The sequence below is a fragment of the Macrobrachium nipponense genome, chromosome 4 (genome assembly GCF_015104395.2).
Source record: "Macrobrachium nipponense isolate FS-2020 chromosome 4, ASM1510439v2, whole genome shotgun sequence".
Lineage (NCBI taxonomy): Eukaryota > Metazoa > Arthropoda > Malacostraca > Decapoda > Palaemonidae > Macrobrachium > Macrobrachium nipponense.
Window position 1 is genome coordinate 146,285,600 of NC_061100.1, and position 16,554 is coordinate 146,302,153.

The following is a 16,554-nucleotide window of genomic DNA, read 5'->3' on the forward strand; positions in this document are numbered from 1 at the left end:
TCTGCCTCGCTTTAGGAGTCACTTTTGACTGAGAAAGATGCTGGTTCTCACTTAATTACTTGGGGCTTCCATACACCGCCTCGGGCACTGCCTGAAAGTGGTAAACAACCACCCAGCAAATTGGGAAGGAAAATAGGTCTTATTGTAGAGGTCCCTAAAATCCATCTCGCGGCCTAGATCCTCTCGTGACTTGCCTATCTTACCCTAAGCTTCCGTCAGACCGGAAATTCCTTTCTAGCCTTCCTACCACGTGCTCTCTCCCAAAATCAGTTGCTTTAGGAGAAAACCTGGCTCCTCATTCATAACTCCAATTAATTAAATACTGCTGGGAAGGCGAGGCGGTCAATAAACATAGCAGCTCCCCCCGTTAAGAAGGCATTCACTCCCTTTCGGGCGTGAAGGCCTTGGCTTAAATAAGTTGATCGTCTCGACTACCCAGTTCTCCTACTCTAACTAAAGTTTTCTGAGCAGCGATACAGCTAACTACAGTGACCTACCTAACTTATAGGTGAGATTCTAAGTGTACTAACTTATTGGGTTAATGTAGTCTAGCCTAAGTGATAACTACGGGTCGCATGTGACGACAATCTACTCCACCCCTAGGTAAGGTTACTTGAAAATTCTTTTTGCTACTACCCTAATGCCCTGGTACTAAATCATTAGCCTAACCTACTCAATACAGTTAATTGGAGACGCAATCATTCCAGAGTGTGGTACGCACAGCAGTGATGTGTCACCGGAATTGTTAAAATACATGATGTGAGGTAATGATGCGTGAGGATGATGAGTGGTTAGTGGACCAGGATGGAAATGTAATGAGGTAATTATATTTAAATGAGGGTTAGTATTACCAATTCTAGGGGTTAGAGGGTTAGTTTTACTGGCAGAGATCAGGCTGGCTACCTTCTCTGGGTAGGTGCCAGGATCACTCTGCAAATGAATGTGACACTGTACCTCAGCACAGGGGTCAAGGAGAGCATGTGGCTCTTTGGTTAGTTTGTTAATGACGTCCCTTCTTCTTCTTCTTATTCGTCCAGGACCTGGCAATACCAGTCCTAGGAGTAGACTGAGGCACTGGCTCTGGGGTAAGGCCAGAAATGCCATCAGGAGCAGAGGCAGTGGTAGCCTGAGGGATTTCAGGAGAACACCCTACTTCAGTATCTGCAGCAACCGTCGTAGAGGTGGAACCTACTGCAGGGGAGGCCCTCACTCTGGCTGCTGCGACAACCGTCGTAAGGGGAAAACTCCAGGCTGACTCCTGGTCGGGCAGTTCCTGGTTTTCCAGAGGAGGTACGATGGTAAGGTCTGCCGGAGGCTCATCCTCGGGTGACAGAGGTAAGGGTGAAGAAGAATGATGGGCTGGAGATTGGCCATGGGCTGCGGTAAGCTCCATGCCTGTTGGAGGATCTCCTGTAGGAGGATCCTTGATAAGGTTAGGAGCCGGCGCTAGCTCGGGGCCAGGCGCAGAGGTGAAGTTCTGTGGTGGCTCTACGTCCAGGCTGGACAGAGCTTGGCACTGCTCAGTGCTGCCAAGTGGCACTGGCAGAGTGTTGAGGTCGACTGGACCTGTGGCGGGTACCGGAGGTGCAAAAGCTCTCAGCGTGCCCTTGGAAATTAGAGACAGGCTCCTGTCTCTTGTTGAAGGCTAAGCCTTGTGGAATATCGTCAGTGTCCACTGCTGGTAGTCTGCTAGGGCACCTAGGCCAATTCGTGGATTGCCCTAGTATGTTGCAGGTTTTGCAACAGAACTGTGAAAGATCAATCTCCCTCCTTGGTAATGGGGGAGACTGTTGGTGGACGTACTTCCTGGAGGACGTAGAATTCCGATGACTCCTTGTTTTGGAGTTATTTGTCGTGGGGTTAGGACCCCTAGGCTTTTTGAACTGTGAGGGAGACGTCATGTCTTGCCCTAGGAGGAGGTCATAACCTCCTGGAATGTAGCTTGCAACTGCAAGAGTACATACTTTGGAGAAGTGAGGTCTGGTGACCCTCAATTGGACGGTTGGAAGGATCATCTTAATATGATTGATGCCTTCAATCGTGATCAGTTGACGTCTATCGAAGGTAGCCCCTCGGGGGATTCGGTCTTCCCGTATCAGGGAGATTTGAGCGCCAGAGTCATCGTAGGCTCTGACGTGGCTTGGCGGATAATGACTTTGGAGGGGTGCGATGGTTATAGGGCCCTTAGCCGGGGCTCCTAGCAAAGAAGGATTGGTGACGGCCATTGCGATGGCAGGAATATTGTGATTAGCGCACCCTCCGTAGTTGGCAGACATGTGACCCTTGCGGCCACAGTCTCGGCAGAACTTGTTCCAGAACCTCTTCCGGGGCACTGGATGATAAGGCCGAGATGGCCCCACAGGTTGCGAATCTGTGGAGTCATCAAGGCTGGCAGTGTGCTCTGGCACAGGTGAAGAATCCTCTCTGGCAGTGATTTGACGTGGGGAGGTTAAGGAATCCTCCGTGGAATCACCCTCGAAAACAAGTTCCAGGTTAACAGGTGGGCTTACCTCTTCCAAAAGGGAGGAGGTAGGCGGTAAAATGGTAAGAAGCTGAGATGAGGCAGAAGAAACTTCGGGCTCTGACACTGGGTCAGGGCCAGGTTCACAAATAGAAAGGATGTCGGGGACATCGGAGGCACTAGCCTCTGAACCTAAAATTGAGGTTTGATTATGAGGCATGCTGCAGGGATCCGTTGCATCTGGTAGTTGGAGCTGAGTCCAGGGGAGATACGGCTTTAGTAATTCTCGGCCCAATATCACCTGATAAACATCATGAAATTGGTCAACTATGCCCAGGCGGCACAATGTGGTTTCCCTGGTCTCCTGGTCCAATAAGGGCATTTCCACCTTCAGAAGGACCGAAGGAACAGAATAGAGGTGACCGTCAATCCATTCAAACTGAATTTCTTCGTCCGTCTGGATTTTGGCACCCCTAGGCAATGCCTTTCTTGCAATGACGGAGACCTGGGCTTCGGTGTCGGCCATGACTTGTACCCACTGATAGGCCAATGGCGACTGTTCGTCAGGGATGGCTATATGGTAGCCTTGGAGAAGTTCACCCTGGAAGCTCTCATCCCAAGGTAGGGATCGACTTGGGCACTGGGCTGAATCCACAGCATGCCCACGCACACAGCAAGTGGTGCAGAACCTCCGCAACCACCTCTTACCGGGAGTCCAGCTCATGGTCTGGGGCTTGGAAGCTTGCAGAGAGATTTTGTCATCTCTGAGAGCTAGCTTATGCTTCCTCTCTTCTTCACTTGCCTTCCTTTCTGCTTCTCTGGCTTTTCTCTGGTTTTCCCTTTCTTCCTTTTCTTGCAGGCGCGCGGCAGCCTGCTGCACCGTTATCCACTGGTCAAGTGCTGGCCCAGTGTAACCGGCCTCCTTGCCCAGAGTTATGAGGGTTCGGAGCTTCTCTAGCTCTATGGCAAAGAAGTCGCGGGAAGCAGGGGAAGACATTTCCCTTAGGCTGCAGTAGAGGCTCTGACAAAGTTGAAAATGATAATAATGGCCAGGAACAGCTCTGGATGGAATAGGAGTGCCTACTGTGTAATGTGGCACTCACTTGGAAATGGGTTCTGCGACGTGGTAGTGTAAAAGTCTTAAAAGACTGGGTGCTCTGTGGCACTTGGGAAGTGTCCCGTAAGTTGGTGGCACTTCTGGAATAGCACCTTCTGATGAGGCGGGAAATCAAATAGAGTGTGCGGCATACGTCACACTTAAGGGCGTTCCTCACTTGGGAGACGCTGGAATGGGCTACCTGTAGGTCCAATACAGGTGCACGGCACTTATGGAGGCGTTCCTTGGTTGAGTGATCCGAAATGGTGGATACTCTAATGAATGGGCGTTCCGTAGGACGGACACGCAGATATAGGGCTAACTGTACGTCTGTACAGGTGCACGGCACTTCAGGAGGCGTTCCTTTTTGACAGCACTTAGGGCTGATATTGCGGCACTTTCGGGAGGCGTTCCCTTGTTGAGTGTTCCGAAGGATCACTGACCCTTGTACACGGACACACTAATTAATTGGGCATTCCATAAGGACGGACACGCAGGTAAAGGGCTACCTGTACGGCCTGTAAAGGTGCAATGGCACTTATGCAGGCGTTCCTTGGGCACTGGTAGTGTGCTGGTGTGTCCCGTCGGACGACACTAAATGCAGTATACTCAAATATACTGAAGAGAAATGGCACTCGGTTCGTGGCAGCATAATAGTGGAGGAGAGAAAGTAAAAGGTGGGAGTACTTCAGCAGCCAATCGATGGACAGTGTCACGAATTAGTGGCACTGTAAAATGGTAAGACCTGACGTGCACTGGTGGTGGCCAGTCCTAGACTGGTAACGACTTCATTGATGGAAGTAGTGAAGGTTGCGGTGGCACACTGTGCGGTTTGTGCTTGCGGTATATGCAAGTCTTTTGTGATAAAAATGGAAAAGACCACTCGGGCAACGACAGGTAATGGTAATTTGAAAATGCTCAGTCCTTTGCTGAAGTACTCAGTAAATGAAATAAATGCTTGCAAAACTGCAATGGACACAGGCGCGTACGTATCACGCTCAGTGTAAATGATACACAAGAGACTAAAATAATGTTAATTCTGCATGCGTAATGGTAATAGATGTAGTACTCTTGGCTTCGTGAATAATAGGTTCTGGTTCTCTCTCTCTCTCTCTCTCTCTCTCTCTCTCTCTGAGAGGGTGAAAAATGATATATGACAAACTCCCTTGTATTGAATTGAACTAATACTTTTAGTTTTAATACGAAACAACTTGCGTTAAATGATTTACTTACGTTAACGTTTAATGAAAGAATTGCTTTGGAACACGTTTTATGAAAATGATAACGCGCTAGCGATGAACGATGTTTACGTTACTGGTAGCGGCTTGCGCTTATGAAATGATTTGCGTTTTCATATGGAATTTACAACGATGCGTTTTGCGTTAACAATTCTTGTAATTTACTCTACTTGAAGATTTACGTTAACTTTACGTAAGATTACTAGATCCTTGTGACAAGTGAAATGACGGTAAGGATTTTAAACGATGTTAGCAAACATTTGTAAAAGAGGTTACTTTAAGTCCGAAGTGAAAGGAAACTTTCGCTCAGTGACCGAGTGAGCGATGCTAGGTGAAATGTGTGAGCGGGCTAGCAGAGCGGTGTGCTATCAGCGATGGCGAATCAGCTGATTTTCTGTAAATGCGAAGGCGATTTACACACATGAAATTCTAATTTCTTATTCAAGGCGAATTACGTTAATTTCTCTGGCAGAACGATAGATACTAGTACCAAGATTAATATTATTTACGTTAAAACTTCAAGACTTACGTTACTTTGCTTAAATCGTTGAGATAATGATTAAAGGGATAAAACATGGCTGCCGCTTTGAGTGAAACGAAGGTTGGCTGGGAAAGCGCATGAGCGAAGCTTACAAGGCTGCTTGAGAGAGCGGATACGCTCAGCTTAAGCTGAGGGCTAGCGTTACCAACACTTGGAATGAAAACTAAGTTCAAATGAATTCCCCTAGCATATCACAGAGAAAAGAATTGTACACTTCTTTTGCCGTAGCTATTAGTAGAACACTCCTAACTAGCTACAACAATAAACCCTGGCAAAGCACTTCCTAGTTTGATCTAGTACTTTCTGGCATCTATCTAACACGTGCTCGTGTCTCATCAGACGAGAACAGTGCAATTTACAATATAATAATATTTCTCACTTAACACTTATTTAAAACACTTTGTAATAAAAATACTTAAACGTACCTTAAGCTAACATTGGTTATAGAATAATCATATTATATGAATGGTATACCTTACCGTGAGTCAGTGTGTGTCTTCCGCTGCAAGTGTGCTTTGATTTGCGCTTTGTAAAAACATTTACATTTTTTGTTTTACAAGGGATAACGCGATTTACAAGCCAGGATCCTGGCAAGGTCGCCATTGTTACGTATGAAGCCTGGCCTTGAAAGAGGTTCCAATACGTAAACAGGAATAGTTGAGGGAAAAAGAGTAAATTACTTGAACTTACCGTAAAAAGGATTTAAAGTGAACATTTACTCTAGAGGAAAAGGTCGCCAGAAACTCAGCTAATTACTTTACATCTATTTATTTACAAGAGGCTGCTTAACAGCCTGGAAAAGTAATAAAACTGGTCCACCCGTGGACTAATAATATCTCTCAGGGATGATAGTTGGCTCAAAGTGAAATTCACGTAAAAGCTGGTTTCGAAATCTTGCGGTAATGCAACACTTGCAAGCGAAGAGACTTGGACACGTGACTCAGGGAATCTGGAAAAGATTCCAGATTAGACAAGATAAAAAGAAAAAGGACTTCTTGCACAAGTTACAATTATTCAGTTCTCTAACACTGGGGCAAAGGAACTAATGTTTCACTGAGGTATGCACTGAAGATTTAGTCTTTAACAAGTCACAAGGGGAAACACGTGGCCCCATGAGGACAATGGGCTTTTGATGTAGGAGGGATAAAAGTGAGACTTGAAAATGAAATTAGCAAGAGTCCTATGGTAGTAAAAGGTGCTGGTTTGGAGTTTACACTTTCTAGACGTACCTTAATTACTTGAGGCTTGGGCATGTGTCGTGCTCTGAAGATAGTCCCACCAGCGTTTGGACAGAGGGCTAACGTCCCGTGAGAGGAGGAGGCTAGAGGCACGTATGCCTCGCTTTAGGAGTCGCTTTTGACTGAGAAAGATGCTGGTTCTCACTTAATTACTTGGGGCTTCCATACACTGCCTCGGGCACTGCCTGAAAGTGGTAAACAACCAGCCAGCAAATTGGGAAGGAAAATAGGTCTTATTGTAGAGGTCCCTAAAATCCATCTCGAGGCCTAGATCCTCTCGTGACTTGCCTATCTTACCCTAAGCTTCCGTCAAACCGGAAATTCCTTTCTAGCCTTCCTACCACGTGCTCTCTCCCAAAATCAGTTGCTTTAGGAGAAAACCTGGCTCCTCATTCATAACTCCAATTAATTAAATACTGCTGGGAAGGTGAGGCGGTCAATAATCGTAGCAATATAGATATATATATATATATATATATATATATATATATATATATATACATATATATATATTGTTCAAGATTTTAACTAGAACCAAGGAAAGAAATAATCTTTCCCAAGTTTAATGTATCTATACGAGTTACCCCTTCGACTTTGGAGGAATCCATTCTCCTTTTTCTTTTGAAAAGCTATCCTCTTCTCCCATTGGTGCATGGAATATCCCCTGCAGGCATAGTGGGAGGTGCTATCCAGGAGAAAGCTTGAAAAGGCTTTGAATCCAGGAGAGAGCCCTCAGAAGACGACGATACCTAGGCTAGGTCAGACCACTGGCCCCTTACCAAACGCCCCTTACAAAACGCCGCTGCCCCCCCCCCCCCCCCCCCCCCCCCCCCCCTCCTGGGCCTGAGTTTCCCATGCTTTGGGAAGCCCAAGTATATCTTTAAAGTCCATAGTGTCCAGACTTATAGAAGAAGACATCCTGCATCCTCACTAAAGGTAGTACTGTAAGGGAAATTCTATTTCAACCAGGAATTGTTTTATCTTTGTCTGTATTTCATTTCATTTTCCAAGGCGACTTGTGCAGTGTTTTATTCCCCTTTGCCATCTGGGCTCAATTCTGTCATTACTCCCCTGTGATACCAGTAACATTCCCCTAGTGAATTAAAGCCACAAAATAGTTTCTACTGTGTAAATTTCCCAGTCATTTCATTTCTCCCTGAGTAGCCTTTTGATTGAGAGAAAACAGTGAGTAAAGTTTCCCCACGTGTGCCCTGCCTCATGCCTATGCCCCTCTACTTGCAGACAAACGCTGTGCCTGGCTGTGGTAGAACTTGGAAGTCCTTCAAGCTTGCAATTTTGCTCCATTGCGCAATTTTCGTAAACACGTGACCGGGCTGCTCCCCCACGTGTTCGGGTGGACTGAGAGAACTTCACCTACCCTTGTGTTTCCTGGACCTCTGTAAATTTATGTAAATACAGTGCTTTTAAAACTAGAGTCCAACTTTTATGTAAATTCCTCCCTCTTCAGTAAACCCGGCCTTATGCCGGAGAAGTTTAGTTTTCAACCTTTTTTTTTTTCTTGTTCAAAACCCTCATCCTCGAGTCAAGGCCTAAATTTTCAATGTAAATGTATTTTCTGGGAGGAGACGAGGTGGAATTTTGAATAATGGCGACTTAAACCAGGATTTCGTTGTATAGATTGTTAGGCAAAAATCACTAAAGAAACGAATCTGAATTCCTTAATATTTTTATGAGCAAGCGAAAGCAAGATTTCCAAATTCTCCACAACGAGGAATAAGGTAAATTGTATTCTATTTTCTAGTATTTGTGTAGAACTAGTTATTCTAGTTAGGGATATATAAAATCTGACTACATTTGTAGTGATAGAAAAGAGACCACGTGTAGGATGATAAACCCCAGATTGAGAGAGAAATGTTAATGTTATGTGCCACTGCATGAAGAACAGAGGTTAGGGAGTAAGTTTCAAAACGAAGATATCGTGAATTGCTAGTTAATCTCGAATCCCACGTTGTAAAGGTATTTTCGTGTGTTATTTTTTTTTTATGTGAAACAACGCGCACTAGCTAGCTCTCTCTCTCTCTCTCTCTCTCTCTCTCTCTCTCTCTCTCTCTCTCTCTCTCTGGCGAATCTTGCATGTCTAAACGCGATAGGATCTTATAATCCTCTGGTCCCATGGCCCGAAACATATCCGCGATCCCACTCCATCCATTAACATAGGATAAGATGAGTCAATAAGTCAGAAAAGGAAAAACAAAGTGTTAGCATAAAACATTCTTAACGTTAGGATAAGCAAAATTAAAGGTAAACGTTTTCTTTTCGTTATTCTCTGTGCAGAAAGTAATCAAAGAAAGGCAAATACTTTTGCATCTCGAACAAAGTCATGTACCAGCACGGCCTTGAAAACAATTGTGATTCATAAACTCAGTCCAGAGCAGTCTAGACAGGCCGCATGCTGCTAAATTCTCCGGGGTTTTAAGGTCGCAGACAGGAGGGTTTTAGGTTCGCAAGAGCAAGAAAAGAACTGGGGTGGGAAAAAAAGGCAGTGTGTTTTATAGCGTCAGAGAGGTTATCCTGGGTCTTGTGAGCAAAGCTAGGTTCAAGGGATTTGCGTTTGTAGCAAAGAAAAGAATATATTTTATTAATTCCCGTCTCCATCCTCGAGACGATATCTATTAAAAAACAAACAAAAGGGAGATCCCATATCCATTTTTTTATTATCAACTGTATTAGCCATGTTTTTGCGTCAGGATCCCGTGAATTTCGTGACCAGAATTTTCTTTTTACAAACCCGTAATTGCGTTGAGGTTCCGCATTTACGTTCTTTATTTCCCACGCTTTCACGTGAGGTTCCATGAATTTGTGACCAGATTTTTTTTTCTTTCTTTTTTTATTACAAAACCATAATTGCGTTGATGTTCTGCATTTACGACATCTTTGTCATGTGTCATGTTGAGTTTCCGTGAATTTCGTGACCAGATTTTTATTTTTTCCTTTTACCTTAGAAATTCGTATTGGCGTCGAGTTTCCGCCTCTACGAAATCCTTTTGCTATCTTTTCACGCGAGGATTCCGTGAATTTCGTAACCAGGGTTTTTCGTTCTATTTTACAAAACTTATCACCAAATCCATTACCGGCGTCGAGTTCTCCGCCAAACTGTAAATTACAGAGATTCTACGGCGTTGAGTTTTCCGCCGTGCTATGCACCAGTAGTAACTGTGTTTGCAGGGATTTACGGTCATCTTGCCAAGTCTGCGTTAGAGCATTTCCGCATACCTCTGGCGACTTTTGCTGATTTTGCAACTACTTTCCACCCAACTTCCATTTGCTACCTTTTCACCTGAGGATTCCGCGAATTGCGTGACCAGATTCTTTCGTTCTATTTTATGAAATTTATTACCAAATCCATTACCGGCGTCAAGTTCTCTGCCAAACTGTAAGTTACAGAGATTCTACGGCATGAGTTTTCCACCATGCTATGCACCAGCAGTAACTGTGTTTGCAGGTTTTTACAATCATCTTGCCAAATCTGCGTCGAGCATTTCCACATACCTCTGGCGACATTTGCTGATTTTGCAACCACTTTCCACCCTATTTTTCTCAGGCTAGTCTACTAGTGTTTTACGGCTGAGGAGATGGCCAGTAAAGCAGCACTGGAGGAGGCTAAGGCCTTCACAGAAGCCGGACAAGCCCTGGGGCTGGAGAGCACAAAGCTGAACAATTGGGTGAATGATAAGCTGAAGGAAGCAGCCCAAGAGAGAGCAACCGAATGGGAGAAGGAGAGGGAAGCACAAGAAAGAAGAGAAACAGCTGAAAGAGAAGCACAAGACAGAAGAGAAGCGGCTGAAAGAGAAGCACAAGAAAGAAGAGAAGCAGCTGAAAGAGAAGCGCAAGCTGCTGAACGAGAAGCGCAAGAAAGAAGAGAAGCGGCTGAAAGAGAATTTCAAGCTGCTGAAAGGGAGAAAGAAAGGGCACATGAACTGGCTATGGCAGTCTAGAGTGCCACCCTGGCATCCCCAAGTCCCACACCTCCTGCGCCCTCTCACCTCCACAGCATGGATGGCCTTATTAGGGCTTGGGACGATAACGAACCCAACACCTGGCTCGATCATGTTGAGCAGGTGTTCAGGAACTTCAATCCAACCCCTCAAAAGTGGCCCTCCTCCTTGGCAAGCATCTTGCTGGCAAACGGCGGACTGCATTCGAGGCCCTTCCCCTGAATGAGCGACACGATCTCGCCCTTGTCCGAGAGGCAATCCTAGGGGCTTACGAATTGACCCCAGACCGGTGGAGGCAAAAATGGAGGACTATGCCCAAGGAGGCTAACCAGACGTGGACAGAGTGGGCGGCCAAGAAGACACCGGCACTCCGTTGGTGGACGAAGGCCTCCAACACAACATCTGTTGAGGAGGTCTTAGAGCTCTTCCAGTTAGATGACTTTCTTGCCTACGCCCCCCCTGATCTTGCCACCCACTTGGTGGACAAGGCCCCTAAGACTCATGGAATGCTGTAAATGGGCAGATGCCTATAATACCCACCATCCATTGCAGAGTTCTTTAAAGAAGAAAATAAGTCCTGCTCTCCCCCTCACTCCTGCTGCCACCTTTCAGCCTACCCAGCGCCCCAATAACCTTACTCGGAAACCTGTGTGTGGGCATTGCAACAAACAAGGTCACACTACCGAGCAGTGCCTCTCAAAGGTAGATCCTCCTCAGCAAGCTGCTGCCACTCCTCCAAATGGACTACCCAATCAAAATAACAAAAACAATGGCCATTGGAACAGAAACAACAGGCCCAGGACTGATTTTAGCAAGAGTTTCTGTGACACCTGTAGAGTGCATGGGCACACTGCTGCCTGGGCGGGATGCCCCAAGAAAGCTCCTGTTTCAGCCATTGCTATGGCTGTGACGAATCCATCCACTCTAGGCCCCCCTGCTCAGGGCCCCATATTTGTCGCACCTCCAAGAGGTCGCTATCCTGCCCACCAGGTCCGATCTTTTGATGACACTGGTGCACAAGTCTCTGTCATCCGAGAGGATAAAATTCCTTACGAAGCTAAGGTTGATAGGCATCAGTTCGTGACGATAGAGAGCCTCAACCATGTCAAGATGTTCCTTCCTAATGTCCGGTTGAGAGTCACATGACCTCACCGTTTAAATATATGTACCATGGCAGTAGCAAACTATATACCAGGAGGTTATGATGTCCTTCTAGGGCAAGATTTTTAAGTCTGCTCTTAACTTTATACCGTGTTAGGGCCACCGCCCTCACATAGCTCCAGACCCGTTCCACTGGCCTCCAAGGACGACCTTTGCACCGCCAATGCCACTTGAAGGTGCCAGGCAGTGCCAGGCTCCATCTCTCATGGATGTTGAGCCCCGTTCGGTCCCTTCCACTGAGTCAGGAACGGCCTTAGTGCCAGTGCCAAGCCCAGACTCGAGTCTTCCTCCTGGAGCTCTAAGCCCCGGTTGCTCTCCCTCCTCTGGCTTGGCCCAACTACCCATGCCAGCAGTCAAGGAAGAGACAATTCCAATAGGAATCCCCCAGGACACCCATAACCATAGTGGACACTCCACCAATGGTGCGGCCTCGCCGGCCGCCCCAGAGACGGTCCTCCCCACGGGTAAGCCCATCCCGAATACCATTACCTCATCCAATCCCCCTCCGTCAGCAGCGTACCGGTCCCTGAGTAATGACTGCCAAATCCTATTTGGCCGAAGAACTCAGGGAACCGAGCCACACAGCATTAGGCACGGGGACGAGTGCCAAGGCTCCAGTTGTCACAGCAGCTGGAGTAGATGCCCCTTCGGAATCTTCAAAGGGCTTGGATCCTCCAAGGGCCCCCATGGTATCGTCAAACCGACCTCCGAGAGGTCGAAGGAAGAAGGGAAAAGGGTGTCAAGGTTTTCCGAAACCTTATGAGAGCCAATAGCCTCTCTGTACTAGTGCCTGGCACAGTGCCACCCTCTTATAGAGAATTCTGATCTTCTCCATCCAGAAGAGAGTGCCAGACTCTGCTACTTCTACTTCTTTCTGACCCTTTCGTAACATTCTTCTTTTCCTTTTATATTGTCTGTATCTTATCTTCCTTGGTTTCCTTTCTTCATATTTACTGCCTTGTGGCATTTGTTGTATATTGTATGCTCTGCTTAGGCAGAGCCAAACTGCCAGCTACCCTGGCCTTGTATAAATTAGTACTTCTTTACAAACTACTGTTGAAAAAGTGCCACAACTGGCACAGTGCCCTATTCTAGGCACTTCGAATTCTAATTAACTTGGGAAAATTTTAGCCAGCAAACGTTGCTACAGCTTAGAGATAATTTCGAAGCCTGGCTCGTTTATACATTAGTTGGTTAGCTGTTCTGATTTAGTGTTATTCCCTAGTCTTTATATTTTGTGAGATTGACATTGTTTTGATCAAGTTTACATTTCGTTTTCTTGTCTGTGTGTGTTATCTTATTTAATACCTATGAAGAATTACTCCATTAATTCTCCCCTTGTTATTGCACTGATGTTAGTGCTGATATAATTAATAGGGTTAGATGTCATCTTGTTACGAGACAAAGTAACTTCATGAAACCGTAGGGCCATTAACACACCTGAACGTGTCATATCGATCCATCAGGGTAGACAGATAAGATGTGTTACACTGAACAACTGAGTTAGTAGTATTATGTAAGATGTAACTTACTTGTTGGTCTAATTAAATATATAACCACTTATTGTTGTTCATTATTATTCTCAGTGTGGCATCATATTTTAAGTGTATTTGAATATAGAAAGTTAATCTTTAGTCAAGTCACACTTCATTTTACTTAATTCTCTGCCTGTCGAGTAAGACTTCATGAATATTATAATTGGCAGATTTCGAATATTGCTTATATTATAAGTCCACTCAAGGGAGAATGGAAGGCTCAGTAATCTATATTGCAATTGGTCCTTGTTTCTAGCTTGTCTTGTTCATTCCAACCCTGAAATGTCCTCTAGAATGGGGAGGTGTTCAAGATTTTAGCTAGAACCAAGGAAAGAAATAATCTTTGACCCAAGTTTAATTTATCTATATGAGTTGCCCCTTCGTCTTTGGAGGAATCCATTCTCCTTTTTCTTTTGAAAAGCTATCCTCTTCTCCCATTGGCGCTTGGAATATCCCCTGCAGGCATAGTGGGAGGTGCTATCCAGGAGAAAGCTTGAAAAGGCCTTGAATCCAGGAGAGCTCTCAGAAGACGACAATACCTAGGCTAGGTTAGACCACTGGGCCCTTACCAGACGCCACTGTGCTCCCCCCACCTTCCTGGGCCTGAGTTTCCCATGCTTTGGGAAGCCCAAGTATATTTTTAAAGTCCATAGTGTCCAGACTTAGAGAAGAAGACATCTTGCATCCTCACTAAAGGTACTGTAAGGGAAATTCCATTTCAACCAGGGAATTGTATTATCTTTGTCTGTATTTCATTTCATTTTCCAAGGCGACTTGTGCAGTGTTTCATTCCCCTTTGCCATCTGGGGTCAATTCTGTAATGACTCCCCTGTGATACCAGTAACATTCCCCTAGTGAATTAAAGCCCCGAAATAGTTTCTGCTGTGTAAATTTCCCAGTCATTTCATTTCCCCCTGAGTGGCCTTTTGATTGAGAGAAAACAGTGAGTAAAGTTTGCCCACGTGTGCCCTGCCTCATGCCTATGCCCCTCTACTTGCAGACAAACGCTGTGCCTGGCTGTGGTAGAACTTGGAAGTCCTTCAAGCTTGCAATTTTGCTCCGTTGCGCAATTTTCATAAACACGTGACCATGCTGCTCCCCCACGTGTTCGGGTGGACTGAGAGAACTTCACCTACCCTTGTGTTTCCTGGACCTCTGTAAATTTATGTAAATACAGTGCTTTTAAAACTAGAGTCCAGCTTTTATGTAAATTCCTCCCTCTTCAGTAAACCCGGCCTTATGCCGGAGAAGTTTAGTTTTCAACCTTTTATATTTCTTGTTCAAACCCCTCGTCCTCGAGTCAAGGCCTAAATTTTCAATGTAAATGTATTTTCTGGGAGGAGACGAGGTGGAATTTTGAATAATATATATATATATATATATATATATATATATATATATATATATACATATATATGATACATATATATATATATATATATAATATATATACATATATACACACACACGAATTATATATATATATATTATATAATATATAAGATATATATATTATAAATATATATATATATGCACACACATATATATACCATATATACATATGTATATATATATAGATATATAGATATATATATAGATATATATATATAATATATATATATATATAATTGTATGTATGTGTATAATTTTGTTGGCATGCGTGGTCAGTCTCGTAATCAACACCAAGCACGCACAATTGTAATTGTGAGAAGCAGTTATCGTTACATTCCGTTATTACATTTAACCACCTGCAAATATAAAGCAATGAGGTATGCATTATCTCGCAAAGGAGATGTATCAACATGTTGCGGGAAAACAAACAGCGTAAATATATATTTACTCACGGTCTGTTAGTGCAAGCACAACCAGGTCTCGTCGTTATTCCCTGTCGTAATCTCCCGTCGTGATCATTTCGAAGAAATATGAACACAGCAGCCACCAGCTTCGTTAACGTTACATTCGGAGTCGTGGAATCAACATAGAAATGGGGGAGGTTTATTAGGGCAACCGTGAACAACTGAGAGCCAGAGTACAAAAGGTCTCCCTCGGTAACGAGCTTAACGCCTTAAAGTACGGTTGTTATTCATGAGCACGTATTATCATTTGATTTTACCCTTTTTAATTATTTTCACAAAAAAGTATCTGTTATTTTAAAGCAATTTTCCTTGACTTTATATTGTGCTTACATTGTGTTATGTATAATGCAATGTTTTTTACCAACACTGGCTTCAGGTCATTATTAGTTAGTATCTTCCTTACTTAATTTTTATCTTCTATTTGTAAAGTGTGCTTGCTTATTTGCTATATTTTACACACACACACACACACAGACATACACACACACTCACACACAAACGTGTGTGTATGTGTTTATACATGGGTGTGTACGGAGACGAAAGCGTCCTGAATTTTGCAGAACACAAGAAGACTATATTTACGCAAGACGAACTCTCTAAATCGTAGGTAGTTTGGGTCCAGTGACTTACGGTTAAACGTAAAGCGTGTTCATCTTTAAAATAGGGCTCAAAATGTTATCATAATCAATCTTACTTGGTTTCCGTGACCTTTGTGGTAGATTAACACTATTTCTGTCCTTCAAATATAATATTATATATATATATATAATATATATATATATATATATATATAATATATATATAAATATCATATATATATATTACACACATATATATATATATAATATTATATATATACATATATATATATATATATCTATATATATGTGTGTGTGTGTGTGTGTGTGTGTGTGTGTGTATGTGTGGGTGTCTATCTGTCTGTGTCGTATCGCTATATTTTACTTGTATACATATGCGTAGATATGGATGCATTAATGTGTGTGCATCCATGTCATTTCGCTACATTTGCCCTATATAATATATGTAGCATATCTACATATTAAATTGCTCTCCCACTGTCAATAATATTATAACAGGGTGAAGGTATTGGTGGAACTGATCTCGCTGGAATGTGATTTATATGTCTCTCTCTCTCTCTCTCTCTCTCTCTCTCTCTCTCTCTCTCTCTCTCTCTCTCTCTGCGTGTGTGTGTGTGTGTGTATGTGTGCCTTTGGCCCGCTGTTGTTTTTCATTTATATTAATTACACTGATGTAGGATTAACTAGGAGGATAACCAAATTTGTAGACGACACCAAACTAGGTGTAAATGCAGCAGACCCAGAGACAGTAAAAAGTTTAAGAAATGATTTAAAGAAAATAGAAGAGTGGTCAAAAAGATGGTAAATGCCTTTTAATGTGGAAAAGTGTAAATTGTTACAAATAGGAACAAATAACCCTCTTGCCAACTACAT

The 16,554-nt window shown here is 43.9% G+C and overlaps 1 long non-coding RNA gene across 2 annotated transcripts in view; it reads left to right on the forward strand.

The window, feature by feature from the left end:
• The window catches only part of LOC135211751 (uncharacterized), a 44,283-nt gene extending 29,871 nt beyond the window's left edge, over window positions 1-14,412 (forward strand). For both annotated transcript variants that reach the window (XR_010313746.1, XR_010313747.1), the window contains exons 2-3: window positions 13,689-13,922; window positions 14,227-14,412. This is a non-coding gene — a long non-coding RNA (uncharacterized LOC135211751). The remainder of the gene's footprint in view (window positions 1-13,688; window positions 13,923-14,226) is intronic.
• The last annotated feature ends 2,142 nt before the right edge of the window (window positions 14,413-16,554 follow it).